Genomic DNA, 23,754 nt, shown 5'->3' with positions numbered 1-23,754 from the left:
GTATCAGAGCCAGGTTGTTCTAATATTTAAATTTCAATTATGTTTTGAATATCTTTTACAGTCTTGGTGGTTAAATGTTAAATGCATTTGTGGATGGAGTTGATGAATGGTTTCGGATTTAATTCCCTTTTGTTAAAGCTTTCTTCAATTACAAAGTTTTAATTTGTAAGGGCCCCTGTATTTTTGGGTGTAATCAACATGTTATCGAGTCTGTAATTCGAAGTGTTTGAGTTAGTCGAGTCGTTCGTGATGAAGTTTTGAAGCATGGAGATACGGTTCTCAACGAGGAAGAAGACCAAGAGTTGATCATTGTTGATGCTAAGAATCGTGTATTGCCAACAACTTGTAAGGTTGATGACGAAAGCACTTTGCGATAATGATAATATAAAATACTACGTTATAAATGATGTATGCGGTGATGCTTAGATGTTGTCGTAGTATGCATTCGTGTAGCGTGCGCGTGTCACAAGTTTTCTTATGTTGGGACCAAGTATAATTCCAACGCAAGTTTCTCAGAGTGATCTGAGGTCGAACACGAGGATTGCGGTGATTAATGCGATACTAATGTGATATATGCGACTGGAAAAACAAAATAATAATGAATTGTGTTGAGAAAAGTAAAATGCGATAAAGAGTAGAATGCGATGATAAATAAAGTACGATAATAAAATGCAGTGATAATAAAGTGTGGTAATAAACAAATGAATAAACAAATAAATATACAAATTGAGGACTGGCTGTGAAGTGTGCAAGTATCTGATGAATGCGATGGCAAGTCTTGTGAAATGTGTCAGAAAGAGAATGGGTGCCGATTTATTCCTTGATTCCCCTCGGGCCTATCATTGTTATTTTCCATGTTTCTTCTTCACCTCGTGCGTTTCTTACGTGCTCTTGCACGAAAGGTTTGCTCGATCTCTCGGTCGGCATCGAATTCTGGTTCTATCAGCCTATACAACAGAGATATGTCCTACAAAATACACAAAATATTCAACACTAAAAATTACAAATCCCTGACAACGGCGCCAAAAACTTGTTGATGCTTAGAATCGTGTATTGCCAACAACTTGTAAGATTGATGACGTATGCGCTTTGCGATAATGATAATATGCGATACTACGTTCTAAATGATGTATGCGGTGATGCTTAGATGCTTTCGTAGTATGCATTCGTGTAACATGCGTGTGTCACAAGTTTTCTTATGCTGGAACCAAGTATAATTCCAACGCAAGTTTCTTAGAGTGATTTGAGGTCGAACACGGGGATTGCGGTGATTAATGCAATACTAATGTGATATATGCAACCGGGAAAACAAAATAATAATGAATTGTGTTGGAAAAAGTAAAATGCGGTAAGAAGTAAAATGCGATAAAGAGTAGATTGCGATGATAAATAAAGTGCGATAATAAAATGCGGTGATAAATAAATTGCGATGATAAGTAAAATTTTGTAATAAACAAATAAATATACAAATTGAGGACTGGCGATGAAGATGTGCAAGTATCTGATGAATGCAGTGGCAAGTCTTGTGAAATGTGTCAGAAAGAGAATGGGTTGAGGAAAGGACATCACAAGTTCGTCAATCTTGTTGAGGACACAACTAAGGTTCCGCTTTCCCTTGGCTTACAACTTTCAGTGATCGGCCGCGTTCCCATATGTCTATGGTGGAACAGGGATGAACGTGGTGAACGCAGGGTTGTTTCCATCTCTGGAAATACTTCTCGCTTTAGTTAATGTATTCTTCCAACCTTCTTTCGAGAGGTGGAATAACATCTTCACTTCTGCTCTCACAAGTGAAGATGCCGTTGAGCACGCATTAGCTAAACTTAGCCGATTTCTTCAACAAGGATTCACTTACTTGCTTAACCCTTCCCCTTTACACTGAGGGATTAGTTACACATAGTGAAGGGAATGGATGATGAATGTATGGTGAAGAACAGAGAGATGACGATGAATATGATAATGATATTAAAATCTAAATATGAGCGTTTGTTACAGATAATGAATGACAGATTAGAGATGAACACAGTTGATGAATAGAAAGTAAGAACAATACAGAAAGCGTGTCAATGTCTTGACACAGATCCCGATCGAAGATGATGTGCTTGTTGGCGTGTGGGAGGAATGTAGTGAAGAACTTCCTTCTCAGGCTTGTTTTCTATGTAGAAGTGATCTTTGCACAGAGCTTCTATTCGGGAATGGGAATGGATTGCTTGCTCCAGAGACTTCTCTTTCTGTCTTGTCTCGTCTTTCTCCCGGATTTTCACTAAGTTGTCTCTTCAGACCATCCTCCTTTCTTTGAAATTGATGTAGCTATTTATAGAAATTGGCACCTTCTACATCAGTGGTCCTGCTTTAAAAGGTGATTTTTCCTGCCATGGCTTGGTGGAAACGTCTGCTCTACTCCACATTTAATTTGTCAGAATCGTACAACAGAAAAGATGTACAATTTCAGAAGTCTTTGCGAATGTGTCGCTCTTTACATCTACGCTCGATCACCGCATGTGGTGTAATTACTTTGATCTTTTTATCGATTGCCGCATGTGTTGCAAATGCATTGATCGTTTGCGTCAATGATCAATTGTCGCATGCGCTGCAATTGCGTTGTTCTTTTTTGTTCTTAATCAATTGCCACATGCGGTGATAATGCATCGTTCTTTCTTTGTCCTCGAGCGGCTGTCGCATGCGGTGACCTGTTTTTTGCAAAACAAAGACTTGGACATTTCATTTTGCCATCACAATGGGGTTAGCAGGTGTGCTTACGACACTTCATAACTTTTTCATTTCTAAGCCAATTTTTATACGGTCGATGCAACTTTTACCTTCTATTTGTCGCATAATCTAAAGAAAACGGTATAAATAACTTGTATTTCTACAAGTTATCAGTCGTATAGTGTAGCCTAAGGTAAACGATCATTGGGATTTTTCTAAGCGATTGTGTAGATTTTTCTATACGATCGTGTAGTATTTACTAAACGATTGTTTAACTAATGCTAAATGATGGGGTAAATCGTTTATCCTATCGCGTAGTAGTTGTTGCCCGATCGCGTAGGCGCTAGATCTAGACGATCGTAGTGGGAGCATATGATACTCATCGTTTAGTAAAAGGCGCGCGCTAGACAATCGTGTAGTTAGCAAGCCTCATCGCCTGGTTACTACCTACACGGTTGTGCAGTATACGATAGAAGGCGCTCACTAAGCGATCGTGTAGGCGATGGTGCTTTGTCGTATCGTAGTCGTTTAGACGATCGCGTAAGGTGTGCGTTGTGCGGAGTGCACTAAACAATCACATACCTTTATCGCTTAGTAAAAGGTACACGATTGTTGCTAAATGATTGTTTAGCTCTGGGAGCATTGGTAAATGATGGAGTGAAGCATTTTTTCTTTCGTGTAGACGATCACGGGGAGTTTAGTACACGATGGTTGGAGACGCGTTGCTTCGCCCGAGCGGTTCAAGACCCGGTTCGCCTGCTTGAACCAGAGATTCCTTGGTTTTGTAATAGTTAACTTTAATTTTGTGGTTTTAAGGAAATTCTACCTGGTTCATCAACATTTGTTTATTATACAAATGATGTATGGTGTTTATATGGCAAAGTGTTTGACATATAGTTTAAAAAACCACATTAGGTTGTGCAATTATTCATGCATCATGTATTATAAGTGTTATAATCTAGCATGAAGAAATTACTTGAAAGCATGCACATGTATCATGAAATATAAGAGTTATATTTTGCATGCATTGAGCATTATCATGCATCATCGTTTTATTATAAGTTTTATAGTCTAAGAGTGAGTGGAAGCATGTTGTGCTTGTTTCATTACTGTGTTGTATAAGTGTTATATAAAAGAAGTAGCAATGAATGAACAATGCATTGAGCATGACACTTAGGCTATTTATAATCGTTATGAATGTTTTGCATGTGTTAACTTAGCATTGTGGTTTTGGTTGTTTCCGTTTATAAGTGTGATAAAGGAAATTAGAACTAAAATCAATAAGAAAAAGTTGCATGCAAACTTAGGGTGAACTCAAGTTTTTTTAAAAGGGTTTTAAATTGGATTGAGATAGACCTAAGTTCAAATGGTTTTAAAGAGTTTAGTAACCTAGATTAATCTTTTAAAACCAGCTTAATAGGATTATATTGATTGGCATAAAAGATTAAATTTGTTTTAAATCTATCTATAAGGGACCTTTTGTCTAATGCAGGTTTTGTCTAGGCTAGGGTTCTTAAGTTGATGGAAACGTAACACCCCTACCTAGGAACCTACCTGGAAAGGTGAATTAGATAGATTTTCAATAAGCATGCGCCAATTTGGTCAAAGACTTCGTTAAAGAGTTTAATGGATGATGATCAAAAGTTATTTAACTATCCAAGGTAAAAATTACTCTTAGGCAAACCTAAAAGTCACTTAGTGAAAAATCTTAGCCATGTTTTTTCTAAGTAAACTAAACCCTAGGTTATAAAATACTAAGTGTGAGGAAGAGATGTATCTGGTATGTCTATAATTCCATTCATTTTTCTCCCTATATGTTCACACTGTGAGATTCATGCTTGGCATAGTGGTGCCCTGGGAGCATGCCCCTTCAAATGGTGTTTGCATGAGTCAATATCAAGGCGGGCGGAGAGAATGTTTATAGTAAGTGGGTGAAGGGTGTATGTCAACACGCCATATGGTCTCTGTCATTGGTTTACACTGTGAGATCATTATGTACTCCCTCGTGGCGCTCTGAGAGCGTTCCCCTTCGGTTTGGTTTTGTGCAATTGGTCAAGATCAAGGTGAACTCTAGAAATGGATAGGGTCGCTTTAGGTTTTGCCTCAATCGGATTTTTTCCCTCCAGATTGGCTGTTTGGGGCAAATTTCTAAGGCCTAAAATGGCGGATCACACTTAAGAGAGTTTGTTAAGTAAGTTAATGATCTCTTGGCTAAATCAATGATGGTTAGTAGTTATAGGAGAAAAAGTTATTCTGGTATTAATGACTGGTTGAGAACTTCTCAATTCAAAGGAGGGATAATTAATCTCCCTTCGGCGGCTTTTATCCTAAACCTTTGAAGTGTCATTGCGAAACTAGATGTCACACAGAGTTCATATTAGTTTTGCTAAAACCTTATTGGATGTTGTTTGTTTTACAATGGGTATTTACTTAAAAACATAGGTTAATGTGTTTTTCTTTTCAACAACTCGTTAGTATTTCCGTTTAGTGGTTTTAATATGACCGACTATATACAGTGGAAAGAACCATGTGAAACGTATTTCATGGCAAACGACCTCGAATTTGTCATGGTTGAGGAGTGTCCTCAAGTCCCGACCCTCGATGTATCGCGAAGTGTTCGCAATGATTATGAGGTGTGGATGAAGTCTAATTTGTTGGCCCGACTTCACATTTTGGCTAACATACCTGATGTTTTGGCCAAAATGGTTGATAGCATGGTCATTGCATGCGAAATCATGGACCTGTTACATGATTTGTTTGAACGTCAGTTCTAACTTTTCGAGCATAAAGGAATGGATGATGAAACCAGTAGTGTTAGTTGTTCTTTCACTGATCCCACTACTCTCCAAAAGAGGAGACAATACCGTAAATCTGATTTATTGGTCTTGTAGACGTGTTTGGTCAAGAATGATGATTCTGCCTAGATTCTTGATTCGGATGATACCAATCATGTCAGTTCGTCTTATCAAGGATTCAGTTCCTGGCAAACGTTGCCATCGGGAGAGGTGAGTCTAGGTGTCGGTACTGGTGAGGTTGTTTTGGCTGTTGCTGTAAGTAGGCTGAAGTTATTTGTTGACAAGAAACATTATCTATTACTAGATAATGTTTTTGTAGTTCCTCATATTAAGAGGAACTTAATCTCAGTTTCTTGTCTCATTGAACAAGGGTATACCGTCTCCTTTTCTGAGAATAAAATATTGATTTTCAAGAATTGAATGAAGTTTGGTTATGGTTCAATGGAAAGTAACTTATATGTACTAAGGCGTTAGTCATAAAAGCCTTGTCTAACACTAAAATGTTCAGTACAACAACCACAGCTAAAAGACCAAAGGTTTCTCCTAAGAAAAATGCCCATATTTGAAATCTAAGGTTAGGTCACATCAACCTCAATAGGATTGAGAAGTTGGTGAAAAGTGGACTTCTAAAGAGTTTAGAAGAAAACACCTTACCGGTATGTGAATCATGCCTCGAAGGCAAAATGACCAAAAGAACTTTTACTGGAAAGGGTTACAGAGCCAAGGAAGCCTTGAAGTTTATACATTTAGATCTCCAATGTCCGATAAATGTTAGAGCTCGGGGTGGGTATGAATATTTCATTTCTTTCGTAGATGATTATTAAAGGTTTGGGTATCTCTACCTAATGCAATGTAAGTCGTAAGCCCTTGACAAGTTCAAGAAGTATAAGGTTGAAGTTGAAAACTTGTTAGGTAAGAAGATAATAACACTACAATTTGATCATGGTGGAAAATATATGGACCTTCAATTCCAGAACTATATGATAGAACATAGGATTGCGTCTCAACTCTCAGCCCCTGGTACACTTTAGCATAATGGTGTATCAGGAAGGAGAAACAGAACCTTGTTGGATATGGTTCGATCTATGATGAGTTATGCTCTTCTTTCAGACCCATTTTCGGATTTTACAGTGGAGATTGCATGCTATATCCTGAACAACGTTTCCTTGAAAAGTATTTATGCAACACCTTTTAAGTTTTGGAGACGCCATAAAGGTAGTTTACGCCATTTCAAGATTTGGGTTGTCCGACACATGTGTTAGTGACTAATCCAAAGAAGTTCGACCGCGTTCAAAGGTTTGCCTTTTTGTAGGCTACCCCAAGGAAACGAGAGGTGGATACTTTTATGATATGACTGAGAACAAAGTGTTTGTTTCTACAAATGCTATCTTTTTGGATGAAGACAATATGAGGGATCATAAGCCACAAAGTAAGTTCGTTTTGCAAGAGATTTTTAGTGAGACTGAGACTACTAAAGGTTCAGCAAGAGTTGTGAAATAGGCCGATATATCAACAAGAGTTGTTAAGGTCGAAACATTTAGTCAACCAACTTAATTGTTGAGGTTCCCTTGACATAGTAGGAGGGTTATGAACCCAAATGATGGGGTCGAGGATCCATTGTCTTTTAAGAAAGTAATGGAGGATGTTGACAAAGATGAATTGGTTAAAGCCATGAACCAAGAAATTGTGTCTATGTCCTTCAATAACGTCTGGGAGCTTGTTCATCCATTTGATGGGGTAAGACCTATTGGGTGTAATGGATCTATAAGAAAAAGAGAGGTATAGATGGAAAGGTGCAAACCTTGAAGGCTAGACTCGTGGCAAAGGATTATACCCAGGTCAAAGGAGTGGACTATGAGGAAAGTTTCTCACCTATTGTCATGGTCAAGTCTATTAGGATTCTCTTGTCCATAGCCACATTTGATGATTACGAAATATGGCAAATGGACGTCAAGACTACCTTTCTTAATGGTAATCTTGAGGAGACCATCTATATGACTCAACTAGAGGGGTTCATAGTTCCAGATCAAGAGCAAAAAGTTTGCAAGCTAAATAGATCCATCTATGGGCTGAAACAAGCATCTAGATCATGGAACATCAGATTTGACACTGCGGTCAAGTCGTTTGGCTTTAATCAGAACATTGATGAGTCTTGTGTCTACAAGAAGAACATCAACAACTTAGTAGCTTTCCTGGTACTGTATGTGGATGATATCCTACTCAGTGGGAATGATGTAGGGTATCTGATTGACATTAAGAAATGGCTAGCTGCCCAATTCCAAATGAAAGATTTGGGTGAGGCACAGTACGTTCTAGGGATCCAGATCATTCGGGATCGTAAGAACAAATGTTTAGCCCTGTCTCAAGCATCATGCATTGATCAAATGTTAATCAGCTATAGGATCCAAGATTCCAAGAGGGGTCCGTTACCCTTCAGGCAAGAAATCATTTTGTTTAAGGATCAATGTCCTAAGACACCTCAAGAGGTTGAGGAGATGAGATGGATTCCCTATGCTTCAGCTTTAGGAATTTAATATATGCAATATTGTGTACCAGACCCGACATTTGCTATGCAGTAGGGATTGTCAATCGGTATCAATCCAATCTAGGATTTTATCACTGGACGACAGTCAAGACGATACTCAAATATCTTCAGAGAACGAGGGATTACATGCTCGTGTATGGAGATAAGGATCTGATCCTTAAAGGATACACGGACTCTGACTTTCAAACTGATAGATATTCTCGCAAATCGACATCAGGGTTAGTTTTCACTCTGAATAGAGGGGCTGTAGTATGGCGAAGCATCAAGCAAGGATACATTGCAGACTCCACTATAAAAGCCAAATACGTAGCTGCTTATGAAGCATCTAAGGAGGCTATTTGGCTGAGGAAATTCCTTTCAAATTTGGAAGTTGTTCCATATATGGATTTGCCTATCACTTTTTATTGTGATAACATCAGAGTTATGGAAAATTCAAAGGAGCCTCGGAGTCATCGTTGAGGTAAGTGATAACTTGTAGAAATACAAGTTATTTATACTATTTTATTTAGATACTATGGCAAAAAAAGAGGAAAGTTGCGTCGATAGTATATAAATTGACTGAGAAATACGAAAATTATGAAATGTCGTAAACACACCCATTAACACCATTGCGATGGCGAAATAGAATGTTTCAGTCTCTATTTTGTAGGAAATAAGTCACCGCATGCGTTCATGGCTCGAAGACAAAATGTACAACACATTACATTACATGCGCCCATCAATTAGGAATGAAGAGATGATCAACGCAATAATGGCGCATGCGACAATCGATTAAGAGCTTTAGCGATCAATGCATTTAGCCCGCATGCGGTAATAAAATACAACACCGCATGCGGCGATAGATCGAAGATGTGAAGAGCAATGCATTCGTGGGAAATTCTGACAAATGTACAGCTTTTATTGTGCAATTCTGACGGGTTGATCGTGGAACAGAAAGGAATTTTCCATTACGCCATTGTAGGAATTACCATAATTAGACAATGGGGACCACAATTTCAAAGAGCCAAGGTCTTTAAATAGCTTCTTCAAATTCGCTGAGATACAGATACATATGCATATATTGATATGGGGAGAGAGGCTGGTCTGAAGCGACTTACAGAGTAAATCCAGGAGAATGACAAGACAAGGTCGAGAGGTGAGTCTCCGAGCAAAGAATTCTTCCGATTCCCAAAGTTTAAGCTCTGTGCAAAAAATCAATTCTACCTGAAAAGCAAGCCTGAGAGGGAAGCTTTCATTTCCACCATATTCATATGCTGGCAAGCACAAGCCTCCGATCGAGATCTGTGTCAAGACGTTGACACTTTTTCTGTATTTTTTTCTATTATCTAATTCACTGTCTATGTTCATCTTCTTTAATCCCTCATTCACAAACATGTATCAAACGCTTAATTTTAGAATTAAATGTTATCATCGTCATCGTTATCATCTTTCTGTCTCTTTCCATACATTTATCATCCATTTTCTCCATGATGTGTTCTTAATCCCCTGAGTAAATAGCGAGAATTAAGCGAATGAGTCAATCTGTGTCAAGGGATCAATTAAGTTTAGCTAAAGCATGCTCGATGGCATCTTCACCTGTGAAAGCAGAAGTGAAGATGTTATTCCGCCTATCGAGAGAAGGTTGGAAGAATGCGTTAACTAAAGCGAGAAGTATTTCCAGAGATGGAAACAACCTTGCGTTCATCATGTTCATCTCTGTTTCACCATAGACATATGGGAATGCGGCTGATCACTGAAAGATGTACGCCAAGGGAAAGCGGAACCTTAGTAGCATCCTTAACGCAATCGACGAACTTGCGATGTTTTACTTTTTACTCTTTCTCTTTCTTTCTTATTCATAAGACTTGCCATGGCATTCATCGATTATTTTGTACAACTTCACAGTCAGTCCTCGACCCCTGTATCATGTATTATGTATCATGTATCATAGTAGTTAGGAATCTACTTTATGAACGCAACTTTACTTTACAACGCATTTTACTTTTTCAACACATTTTTACTTCAACGCAATTTACATTTTTGTACAAACCAAAATTCTTTATTCATTATTAAAACCGGTCGCATACACCACATTAGTATCGCATTTAACGATAATAATCCCCATGTTCGACCTCGGATAATTCTAATAAACTTGCATTGGAATTATACTTAGTTTCAGCGCAAGGAAACTTGTGACATGCACTACTTCATCGCATACTACGAGTATATCACTATCAACGCATAGATTTAGAATGTAGTATCGCATAAAATGTCTTTATCGCAAAACACTTGAGCGCATATAGCACATCATTCATTTCATTCGCAAGCCATGCATTAGAGTTAGACATTATTATAAATTTTAGTCATCAAGTTTATGGCGTCGTTGCTTAGGACATGAGCTTGTATTACATTCATCCATCAGTAGTGTGTATAAGGGATACAAAACATAACACAGCATAACACTCCATTTGTATCCTTACAATAAGAACATAAAGGCAAATACCACTTGATTAGGGAGATTATGCATCACGATGTGATAGTCACGAAGATCGCGTCGAAGCACAATGTTGTTGATCCCTTTACAAAGACTCTCACAACTAAAGTTTTTTAGGGTCACCTGGAGAGTTTGGGTTTGCGGGACTTGCGGCATATTGTCTAGGGCAAGTGGGAGATGATACTGGGGTATGACCTAGTTTATTGTATATTGTACATGTTTTATATTCTATTGTACATTAGTCTCCCGAGACATTAGGACAAGTGAGAGATTATTGGGATTGGTGTCCTAATTCTCCTGGAGTCTCTTGTTTGTAATTATACACATTGTTTTATGAATAAAATAACTGTTATTTTAATCTGGCATTTACTCATATCCAATAAACAAAGCTCCATGGTTATCTTATGTAAACTTAAGCATGTATATGGGATATACAAGTTGATCATGACTTAAGTGATAACTTAAATAGGTTTGTAGTATAAGGATTATGGTGGGATACCTGATCTTGGTGACACTACGGATACGGCCTACTTTGTAGAGTTTTGCAAGTATTGTAAACTACTACAGATGGTAGATTCAGACCATTCATGTGGAGACATGCGTGTGAAGGTGTCCTATACAAAGAGTTTGTATAAGACCGAACCATGAGATGACTAGACTCTGTATATAACGCCGTTGATACTAGAGACTTATATCTCACCTAAACGACCATAGGTGACATGACCTCAATCCTGAGAGTTTTGGGAACTCTTGCCTTTAAGGGTGGTCCTTTGATTAGTATGGGTGAGAGTGGCCAGATTGCCAACTCAACATGCCTACCTTTTTGGGGACTTGTCTGATCTGGGAGCTGGAAACTCAATACACAAGATGAAATTCACTCCTTTCCCGAAGCAGGGATAAGTAGAGAGATTGCTCTCTTAAGGATTGATTCCGGGGCTTGAACATAGTGGCCACAGCTTCACTTTGGAAGAGAGGACTCAGTCGTAGTTGGACTTGGACTTGTGTTCATTAGAGGAATCAGTGGTACTTAAGAAGTTAGATGTAACTATAGGAGTATAATGGTTATTGGCCTAGCTATACTTACAAGCGATCTGCGAAGGGTTGTCGCACTATTTATTGGTTAAGATGGACACAAAATATATCTGTGGTAAGGAGAGTTCAGCTGTTGGTCTTTAGTAGAGTGCGTGGCAGTTAACAGATGGTGGATCCCCTGACAAAAGAGTTTAGTCAGTTATTCACGTACCGTTGGAGCTTCGAGCTATAGGTCCATAAGGTCCCCTTGGTAGCTCAATGGATTCAGTTGAGGATCAGTTCTTGGTGTTGATTTGAAATGTTCAAATTGACAAGAGGTAATTCAATTATATATGATATGATCGGTATGGTGTATGGGATACATTTAATGGAGGATTAATGTAAATGAGATTTATATTAAGTACCATGGAATAGAAAAAGAGCTATGGTTTATATGTTTCATGAGATGAAATATTAAAACTATAGGTTATAAATATAATATGGTAAGTTAGTTATCATTTATATTTATAATAATATTAATTATTGGATAATTATCTCTTTTCCTCTAATAACCAATTGAGTGGGAGGCTATTGGTGATTTCATAGTAACTGTGAGATAAAAGGAAAAATGTTTTCCTAATTTTAGTAAGAAAAGAAAAGGAAAAGATTTGAGATTTCCAATCTTGGAATTACTCACAAGAAGTTGTCAAGTAAATTGGATTTATTAAGTGACAACTTGGATGAGCTAAACGATCGTGGAGTATTTGTAGGCAATAGACACTCAGCTAAACGATATGCTAAATGATCCCATAGCTTTTGCTAGACGATGGCTTAGTTTTTCCTAAACGATTGGGCATTGATCTATACGATAGATTCTTCCATCTCCCACTTGTTCAATCGTTTGCACGATTGTGTTTCCTCTAGTCTTCTGCCTCAAACCAAGTCCACAAAGAGCCCACCCTCATGATTCTCACACTGAGAATACCAAGGTAGCCTTCTTGGTAGTGTCATACTCAACTCGACGCTGGCAAGGTTCTTTAGAGGCCGTTCGTCTTGTTCAAGGTGTTTATGACCTTGGCGATTGCTTAGTCCGAGTGCATGGTGTTCGTGCAGTGTAGCAGTTGTGTTTGTAACGGCCTGACCCCCTAGGACCTAGGTAAGGCCGTTACTAAAATAAATGCATGTAAAGAATTTAAAACGACACTCAGTTATTTGAAATAAATGCTAATTAAAACAAGAGAAGTTCAAAAGACATTTATTAAATGCAATTGTTAAAAACAATAATAGGGTACCCATAAATCATAAAGGTTAATAAGTGTATATGAAAAACAATTCTTAGTAATAAGTTCAAACATCAAAACTAAACATTAAGGGAAACATGAAAAGGACTCTAAATCTCATGATGCAGAAGCATAAAAAAACTAGTCCCAATGGCTCGATCACGAATTCCGCTACGCCATCACCGGTGCATCTCTATCCTTACCTGAAACATCAACATAAGAAAGAATGAGTATGAAATACTCAGTAAGTAACCCCACCACTGGGGTCAGGCTATGCATCTATGTCCTCTAGATACCCGCCTATGGCATATAAATACACGTAACATATAAGAGACTGAGTCCTATCCTATTGTAGTTAAGTATACCCACAAAACTAGTGAATCCCAAGGGAGAAAGAAAACTGGTGAATCGCGAAGGAAACACAAAACTGGTGGATCTCGAGGGAAACACAAAACTGGTGAATCCCGAAGGAAACACAAACTGGGGAATCCTGAAGGAAACACAAATTGGTGAATCCCGAAGGAAACACAAACTGGTGAATCCCGAAGGAAACACAAAACTGATGAATCCCGAAGGAAACACAAACTGGTGAATCCCGAAGGAAACACAAAACTAGTGAATCCCGAAGGAAACACTACTGATGAGCATCTAACTAATCAATGAGGATATTCACACAGCCCTAACATGCTAAGATTCAACATTGTACGGTTCTAAAGCATACATAAAAATCCTTAATACCATGGCTGCATCGCATACCCATAATTCTTAACAACATATTATACATCATCCATGTATAACTTATATCATAAATCCACAACATACAAGTATGCCTCAATGCCAGCAGATCAGACATCTACATATGAAAACACGTACTATCACATACTAACGATTAAGCACTTAGGTGCGTATGTAAAGAAATCAGAACTTGTACCAGAACAAACTTTGATTCAAGTCATATTGTCAATCAACATGCTAACAGTTACCATAACATACACTTATCATGCTAGCATACAACTAAAGCTTGGCCCGTGGGCAGTTCCAGTGATAAGATTACTTACCTTTACTCACAAACTCAAAAAACTAGGAAGCTCAACCTCTTCCTTGTCCAACGAAACTGAAAACCCGCAGGATCAAACTTAAAAACACCCAAAAACAAAGACACCAGGACACCTCAAGATCCAAACCTAACACCCAACATCATGGCAAATTATTTTAGGTCGTAGTCCATGGTTCAGTCAAACTTAAATCGAGAAATTCATAAACATACAACATGCTTAACAACCCACATAAGTTTAGAGCCTTACTCTTCACCAAGATTTGTCGATTACCCCTTTACTCGGTTGGACGACAACTTCAGCAACCTAAAAGTTTTGCCCTACATCCAAAACATGACGTGTACCAACAATTTAAGGCCAAACTATAGTAACTGCTCAAAATCCTCAAGGAATCCAATCAAAACAATTTACATTTACCCTTAATCCAAGATTTCGACAAAGACCGAAACGGACCCGACGCGGCAGGGACGACGGTGACCAGTGATGGTAAGGTTGGGGTGGAGGATGCGTGGTTGGAGGGAAACTGGATGAGCGGTCCGACTAGACGGAGGCTCACGACAGCGGCTCGAGGGCTTCTGGTTGCTCGCGGATGGAACGAACGAATGAAAGGGACGACGCGACGGCGAGCGGCGTGGTCTGATCGGCGGGATCTGGTCGGCCGAAACCCACGAACGGCGAGCAACGTAGTTGAAGGGCAGTCAATGGCTGGGCGACTGGTGGTAGTGGTGCGACCGGTTGAAAGCGGACGTGCGGCGCTTCAAGGTCGACGAACGGCGGTCGGTTGGAGGCGCACGGCGACTTGGGTGCGCCGGCTGGGCGTGCAGCAAGGAAGAAGAAATCGGAGGGCTCGCGTGGGTGAGGGAGAAGGTGAGGGGGGGGCCCTTTTTAGAAAAAAAAATAAAAAATAATAATAATAATAATAAAAGGAAAATAGTATAACTTTAATTAGATCTTTTCCTTAACCCACTTTATACTATTTAATTCCTTTCTTTTTTCCAAAAATAATTAATTCCTACCATAACTTTTTCCAATTGAAAATTTTTTGAATAAATTCCACAACAACACTTCAATCCTCGCATTTATACTTTAAATTCAGAATTCCAAACATGTCCTTCAACTAAGGACAATTACTGTAAAGGGAAAAGTTTTACATAAAAATAAATAAATAAAAAGGTGTGGGATGTTACAGTGTTGGACGAACATTTGTGGTTGCTGTGATCAAGTGTTCGTGATCAAGGAGCTTGGCGATGAGTATGCAAAAGTGTGTAGCGTTTAACCTTGATCTTTTGTATTTCATGCTGTAATTTCTGTATTTAAATGCATAGCCATATGTTTCTGCTTGAGATTGTAAATGTAAAGTTCATATACGATTGTAATTTGGAATGATATTTCTGCTACTCATGGAAATCCTCCTGTTTGATTTTCTTCATATCCACCATATATTCCTAACCTCATTTGAAGACTCATCTTAGTGCGTTGTGGTAGAGCAATTGGAATATATACTGCACATCCAAAAATTCTCATATAAAAAATATTTGGCTCATGACCATAAGCTAATTGTAATGGCAAGTACTTATGATAAACTACTGGTCTAATGCATATAAGTGGCATTACGTGCAAGATAGCATGTCCCCATACAGATGAAGAAAGCTTAGCTCTCATAAACAATGGTTTTACACTTAATTGCAAACGTTTTATAAATGATTATGCTAAACTGTTTTGTTTATGAACATGAGCTATGGAATGTTCAATACTTATCTAAATTGACATAAAATAATTATCAAAAGCTTGGAATGTAAATTCACCAGCATTATCAAGACGAATGGTCTTAATTATATAATCAGAAAATTGTGCTCTTAACTTAATTATTTGATTAAGTAATCTTGCAAATGCAAGATTTTGACTTGATAATAAGAACATGTGTGACTATCTAGTGAATGCATCTATTAATATAATAAAACATCTAAATGGTCCACTTTGTTGGTTAATAGGTCCACATATATCACCATGAATTCGTTCTAAAAATGCAGGTGATTCAGTCCCCACTTTAGTTGGTGATGGTCTAATTATCAATTTTCCTTAAGAGCAAATATCACGTGATAATTCATTAGATTAAAGAATCTTCTGGCTCTTCAATGGATGTCCATTTGAATTTTCAATAATTCTCCTCATCATTATAGATCCTGGATGACCCAAACGGTCATGCCCAATTGTAAATATGTCTGGATTCATGAACTTCAGGTTCATTGTTGCATATTTTTCAATTATATTACTCGTATATAAGTATAATATAATCAAGAAAATAAAGTAGGCAACTCTTCCAATATACGTTTTTCATTTGAGACAGTGGATATGATATATAGATATTCTACATTATTCTTATTATCAGTCTCAATATGATAACCATTGCAACGTATATCTTTAACATAGAAGATTTCTCTTTGATTGACTAGAAAATAATGCATTGTCAATTGAAAACTTCGTTCTTTTGTGCAAAATATATTTTTTTTTTCCAAAACCTTCGATTAGGTTTGTAGAACATGATATCGTATTGAATTTTGTTTCCAACTTTGTCAGTTTGGAAAAATATTTTTTACTTATAAGTATTGTTTGTGTAGTTGCACTATTTGCCAGAAATAAATATTCTTTACACATTTTTTTTATCCAACATATGAAAATGATCCAGGTTTCTTCATTAAAACAAAATAATTACAATAATAAAAACAACACTGAAAATGTACAAAAATCACTAAAAAAACATGAAGATAGATAAAAAAAAAAAAAAAAAAAAAAAACATTAAGTCTAGGTATTCTCAAAATCAAAAGAAACATTTGATGTTCCATCAACTATGTGAATCTTCTCTTTAGAAGATTCAAAGAAGTTTGCCACATCTAAATTTATCATATTGGATGGTTAAATATATAATTATCCTGGTATGCAAAATTTGTTTCCATATTTTTCCATATTTTCCTTCAAGGAGTCTTGATAGATGTCAACTAATTGTTTTGACATACGACAGGAACGTAACCAATGCCTAGTCATTCCGCATCGGAAGCATTTATGTTCAAACTCAATTCTTATTTTGACGAGTTTTTTTTTTTTGTGATCATCATTTTGTATGGTTCTTTTGAAATTTGAATGATTAGAGTGACCACCACGAAAATAATAACTATTTCTTTCTCTACCACGGTCATGACCTCAACCACAACCACGAACACGACCTCGACTATGTTTATTAACATTCATAGCATTCACTTCAGGGAATGGTGTCGTTTCGGTTGGTCAAGATTCATGATTTTTTATCAATAACTCATTATTTTGTTTGGCAACAAGAAGACATGAAATTAATTCATATTACTGTTTCAAACTTTCTCTCGATATTGCTACTGCATATATGAAATATAGAAAATTTATTCTCTAACATATCAACATAAAAAATTTTCTCTTCGCATAACGACAATTTCAAATTGATTTTAAATAATTCGGAGTTGTAATCACTTCCTGATTTGAAATCTTGTAGCCTCAAGTGCATCCACCTAAAATGAGCTTTAAAAAGAATAACTTTTTTTTTATGATCATATATCTCTTTCAAATATTTGCATAAGATACAAGGTTCGTTTATTGTAAGATACTCAATTTTCAATCCCTCGTGGAGATGATGACGAAGGAAAATCATAGTTTTTGTTTTGTCTTGACTGGATGTCATATTTCCTTCTTCCATAGTCTCTCCAAGATTCATAGCATCTAGGTGGATTTCGACATCAAGTACCTATGACAAATAATTGTTGTCATTAATATCAAGGGCGGAAAATTCTAATTTTGTGAAATTTGTCACGGCAACACTATCATAGAATATTGTACTTATGTTAAAAAATTAACAGGTATTGAATAGACAAAATAACATTAAATTTATTAATTATAACGAAGAGGAAAAAACCGACATATTTTTACGTCCTACCTTTAGCAGGAAAAACAACAGGAGCACGTGTTGATAACATATTGTGAATTTGAGGAGCACAATGGGAACATAGATGAAAATCAAATATAATATTAAAATAATTATAATATAATTATTAAATAATTAAATATTAAAATAAATAAAACATAATATATAAATTAAATTAAATTAACAAAATAAGAAATAAGAAAATTATCAAATNTATAATTATTAAATAATTAAATATTAAAATAAATAAAACATAATATATAAATTAAATTAAATTAACAAAATAAGAAATAAGAAAATTATCAAATTTCTCTACATCCTCTTATTTGTATGGAATTTGCACAATATGCTTCTTTCAAAACCCCCCAAAGGTCACTATATATAGGCAATTTGGTAAGTAGGAGATGGATCATATGGACATTAAGAATGAGTATTTACAAGACAAAGAATAATACTTTGAAAAATGGGAGAATGACACATGGTCAATGGACACTAAGCATGAGCATATAATGGTATCTATTTTCTATATTATTTCTAATAAAAATAATATTATTGATTTTAGAAAAATTCAAAGTTACTCTTAAACTTGTCTACTTATGAAACTTTAAATTTTATCTCAAACTTAAATAAGTAATGGGATCTTAACCTAAATTTTAAAATGGCCATATGATCAGAAACTTTCATATGAAAATCCTTAAAAAGAGTTATCTGTTATAAAATGGAGGAGCACAACGGGAATATGGGTATGAAAAATACAATATAATAATATATTTATATAATAATATTAAATATATATAATATAATATAAAATAAAGAACTAAAATTAAAAAATTGGATAATATAAAAATTAGTGGAATTTTGAAGTGGAATTCTCACCAATGTGTGTGTAATTTTAAGATCCACCGAATGCCACTATTTATAGGTAAAGTGGCAAGTAGGATGTGGACTTGCATGGACACAAAGCGTAAATAACTACAAGGCACATGTACAACATGAATAGGGACACATGATCATTGGGATACTAAGCAATGAGCATTTATTTTCTATTATAATATTCATAATACTCCCCCTTAGATGTCCACATATATATGAAATATGCCTTATTAAAACCTCACTAGGAAAAATCCAATGGGAAAACTCCTAGTGGAGAAAAAAGAGCACAATATGAATGGTGACACATGGCCATTGGGACACTAAGCATTAGGACTTACATATTTCATATAATACATACTCCTAAAAAATATATATATATATATATATTTCCTCCCCCTCTTGAAAACATCACTTAAGATCTCTGAGTCGCCGCATTCCAATGTTGTGCACTAATTTTTCAAAAGTTGTGTTTAGTAATGCCGTTGTAAATAAATCTGTCAGGTTATCCTTCGAACAAATTTGTTGTACAGTGATGCCACCATTTTCTTCAAGATCACGAGTGAAGAAAAGCTTCGATGAAATATGTTTTGTTCTATCTCTTTTAGTAGATCCTCCTTTGATTTGGGCTATACAAGTCGTGTTGTCTTCGTATAATATTGTTGGAAGGTTTTTATTAGAAGACAAGTCACACGTTTCCTGAATGTGTTGAGTCATGGACCTTAGCCATACACATTCTCGACTAGCCTCGTGAATTGCAAGAATTTTATCATGATTTGAGGAAGTGGTCGTTATGGTCTGTTTTATTGATCATCATGATATAACAGTTCCTCCCCATGTGAACATATAATCTATTTGAGATCTAACTGTAGGTGGATCAGATAAATATGCAGAATCTGCATAACAAACTAGATCAAAATTTGATTTATTTCAATAAAACAAACCCATATCAATTATTCCTCGGAGATAACGAAGTATATGCTTAATTTTGTTCTAATGTCTTTTTGTAGGAGAAGAACTATATCTAGCTAATAAATTTACTGAAAATGCAATATCTGGTCTTGTATTGTTAGCAATATATATATGTTTATCAATTGCACAAAGATATGGTACTTCAGGACCAAAAAGTTCTTCATTATCTTCTCGAGGTCAAAATATATCTTTCTTTATATCCAATGAACGGATTGCCATTGGAATATTCAATAGATGTGCTTTGTCCATATAAAATCTTTTCAAATTTTTTCTTGTATAAGTTGACTGATGAATCAATATTCCATCTACTAAATGCTCAATTTGCAAACCAAGGCAAATTTTTGTCTTCCGAGATCTTTCATCACAAATTATTTCTTACGACATTCTTTCCTTTTAAAGTTCTTCAGAAATTCCAATCATATTCAAATCATCAACATATATAGTTGTAATAGTAAATTTTGATTGTGATTTTTTATATAAAAACACATGGACATATTGGATTATTTTGATATCACTTTTTTCAATAAATATCCACTCATGCGATTGTACCACATCCATCCTGATTATTTCAATCCATATAGTGATCTTTGTAATTTTATTGAATACCATTCCCAGAAATTTGATGGATTTGTTTCAGGTACCTTAAATCCTTCTGGGAGTTTCATATAAATATTATCGTTGCATATGTTTCAATTACATGTATATGAGTATAATACAATCCACAAGATAAAGCAGGAAACTCTTCCAATATACATTTTCCATTTGAGACAGTGGATATGATATATAGACATTCCACATTATTCTTACTATCAGTCTCAATATGATAGCCATTGCAACGTATATCTTTAAAACTTAGAAGATTTTTCTTTGATTGACTAGAGAACAATGAATTGTCAATTGCAAATTTTTGTTCCTCTACGCAAAATAATATTTGCTTTTCCAAAACCTTCGATCAAGTTTGCAGAACCTGTATTGTATTTACTTTTTCTTTAAGCATTGTCAATTTGGAAAAGTATTTTAGTTGTAAGTATTGTGCATGTAATTGCACTGTCTGCTAGACATAGATATTCTTTGCTCTTTTTTGAAACACCCAACATATTAAAATGATCCAGGTTTCTTCATTAAAAGAAAATAATTACAATATAAAAAATAATATTTAAAATATACAAAAGTTACTAAAAAAAAAGCATGAAGATAGTTTAAATAAAAGAATAACATTAAGTCTAAATATTCTCAAAATCAAAAGAAACACTTGATGTTTCATCAACTGCGCTAATCTTCTCTCCAGGAGATTCAAAGAAGTCCGCCACATCCAAATTTGTCATATGGGATGTGTCAAATATGTCATTATCTTGGTGTACAAAATTTGCTTCCACATTTTTCTCATTTTCCTTCAGAGAGGCTTGATAGAACTAAGTGTTTTGATATATAACAGGTACGTGACCAATGCCTAGTCATTTCGCATTGGATGCATTTATTTTTAACACCTTTTGAACTCTTATCTTGTGGAGCTTTTCCTTTGTGATCATCATTTTGTGTGGTTCATTTGAAATTTAAATGATTAAAATGACCACCATGAAAATAATAATTATTTCTTCCTCTGTCACGGTCACGACCTCGACCGCGACCAGAACCTTGACCACGATTATTATTAAAATTCACAGCATTCACTTCAAGGAATAGTGTCGTTCCAGTTGGTCGAGATTCATGATTTTTCAACAATAACTCGTTATTTTGTTTGGCCATGAACAGACATGAAATTAATTCTGAATACCATTTAAAGCCTTCTGTCGATATTGCTGCTGTAGGAGCATATTCGAGACATGACATGTAGAAAATGTCTTCTCTAATATATCGACATTAATAATTTTCTCTCCGCATAATAACAATTTCGAACTAATTTTAAATAATACGGAGCTGTAATCACTTACTGATTTGAAATCTTGTTGCCTTATGTGCATCCACTCATAATGAGCTTTAGGAAAAATAATTGTTTTTTTTTTTTATCATACCTCTCTTTCAAATTTTTCCATAAGATGCGGGGATCTTTTATTGTAAGATACTCCATTTTCGATCCCTTGTGGAGATGATGACAAAGAAAAATCATAGTTTTTACTTTGTCCTCACTGGATATCGTATTTCCTTCTTTAATAGTCTCCCCAAGATTCATAGCATCAAGGTGGATTTTAGCATCAACTACCATAACAAATAATTATTGTTGTTAATATCAAGGCCGAAAAATTCGAATTTTATGAGATTTGTCATGACAACACTATGTTAAAAATTTAATAGATATTGAATATGCAAAATAACATTAAATTTATTAATTATAATGAAGAGAGAAAAACCGACATACCTTTCGGACATACCTTTTGCCGGAAAAATGACAGGAGCTCGTGTTGATAATGTGTTATGAAATTGAGGAGCACAACGGGAATACGGATATGAAAAATATAATATAATAATAATTTTATATAATAATATTAAATATATAAAATAAAATAACTTAAAACATAAAATAACTAAAATTATAAAATTGGATAATATGAAAATTAGTAAAATTTTGAGATGGAATTCTCATCAATGTGTGTAATTTTAAGATCCACCAAATGTCACTATCTATAGGCAAAGTGGCAAGTAGGATGTGAACTTACATCGACACCAAGTATGAATAACAAGACACATGGACAATATGAATCGTGATACATGCATGATCTTTGAGATACTAAGCAATGAACATCTATTTTTTATTATAATATTCATAATATTATCATCATTATATAGTACAAAATCGATATTATATATTTTTGTGAATTTTGTAAGTTTTGGTAAAATTATTCATGCAAAACTTGATATTATTAAAAATAATCAATTTATTGTGAAGACTTTTACTTTGATTTTCTTGTTCAAATTTGTGGGCGTTAATTATTTGAAATTACCAAACAAAAGGTGGAATTGCAACCCCTTGAAAATCTAGAGTCCAAAAGGATGAAATTAAAAGTTTATTTTTTTAAATTGTCCAGCTATACATTTTTACAAAACCTTTACTTCAAAGGTTTTTCTTTTTCTTGGTCTTTCTTTCTTTTTTTCTTTTACAAATATTGTTCAACTAAGAAAAAGAGATAGGAAATTGCAGTGGAATATTTCGAGATAAAGAAAATATTCTGCATTAAAATAAACTGTTAACTGAAACAGATGTTAAAATTTTATTTGAGACAACTGTAGAAACTACTACCTTAAAAAAATAATAAAGCCAACTAATCAAATCTTCAACAATAATAAATATAGTAGTGGTGGAGGTATGTGGTTGAACTTATACTGAAGCATGATTTGTTCTGCAAAGAAGATCAGTTCGATTGGATAAGAGCTTGCGGGATATATTACTATTTTAAGGGAAGGCTCGATGATACTTTTTCCAAAGGGAATCATCTCATTGAGCGAGCGGAGGATTATCGAAAATATGACCGAACTCTCACACATTTAAAATAAGAAGAAGACCATGGACATATAAATGAGGAATAATATCACTAATGATAGATGACACTGTATTTACTTGAAGATGAGGGAGTTAACCTGAAGAAAAGTTAGACTAATAGATCATATTTGATGGGTGCTCAGTGATTTTTTTTTTTTTGTTTGAGGAGATGATAATAAGAATGCAACTAAAATCCTACATTGACTAAGTATGGGAAGATCACCATTGATTGTTTAATTGAGGAATAATGTCTCCTTTGTTATAAGGTCCACATAAAGCTAGGTAGTTATGATCATATTTATGCTTTAGTATGCTTAGAAATGAGAGAGCTCCTCCTATTTATTTAATAGTATTAGAGATTAGGAATGAAAGAAGAAAATTAAGAGGGTACCCAAGAAGAGTGAAAAAAAGAGAAATGAAAAAGTGTTCAGTCATAGATCAAATCAAATGAGAGAGAGAAAATGGAAAACGCAAATGATGAGATGTGAGTAAATGATTTTTGTACATATATTAATGGAAAGAGCCTTTCTGAACTTTCTTTGAAAGGTTAAAAGATGTTAATGCAACTTATAGAAGTTCAAATGTATTATTGAAATGAGATACAACGTAACGTATGAGTTTA

Source organism: Benincasa hispida, chromosome 8 (assembly GCF_009727055.1).
Source record: "Benincasa hispida cultivar B227 chromosome 8, ASM972705v1, whole genome shotgun sequence".
NCBI classification, from domain to species: domain Eukaryota; kingdom Viridiplantae; phylum Streptophyta; class Magnoliopsida; order Cucurbitales; family Cucurbitaceae; genus Benincasa; species Benincasa hispida.
This window is presented reverse-complemented; position numbering follows the sequence as displayed.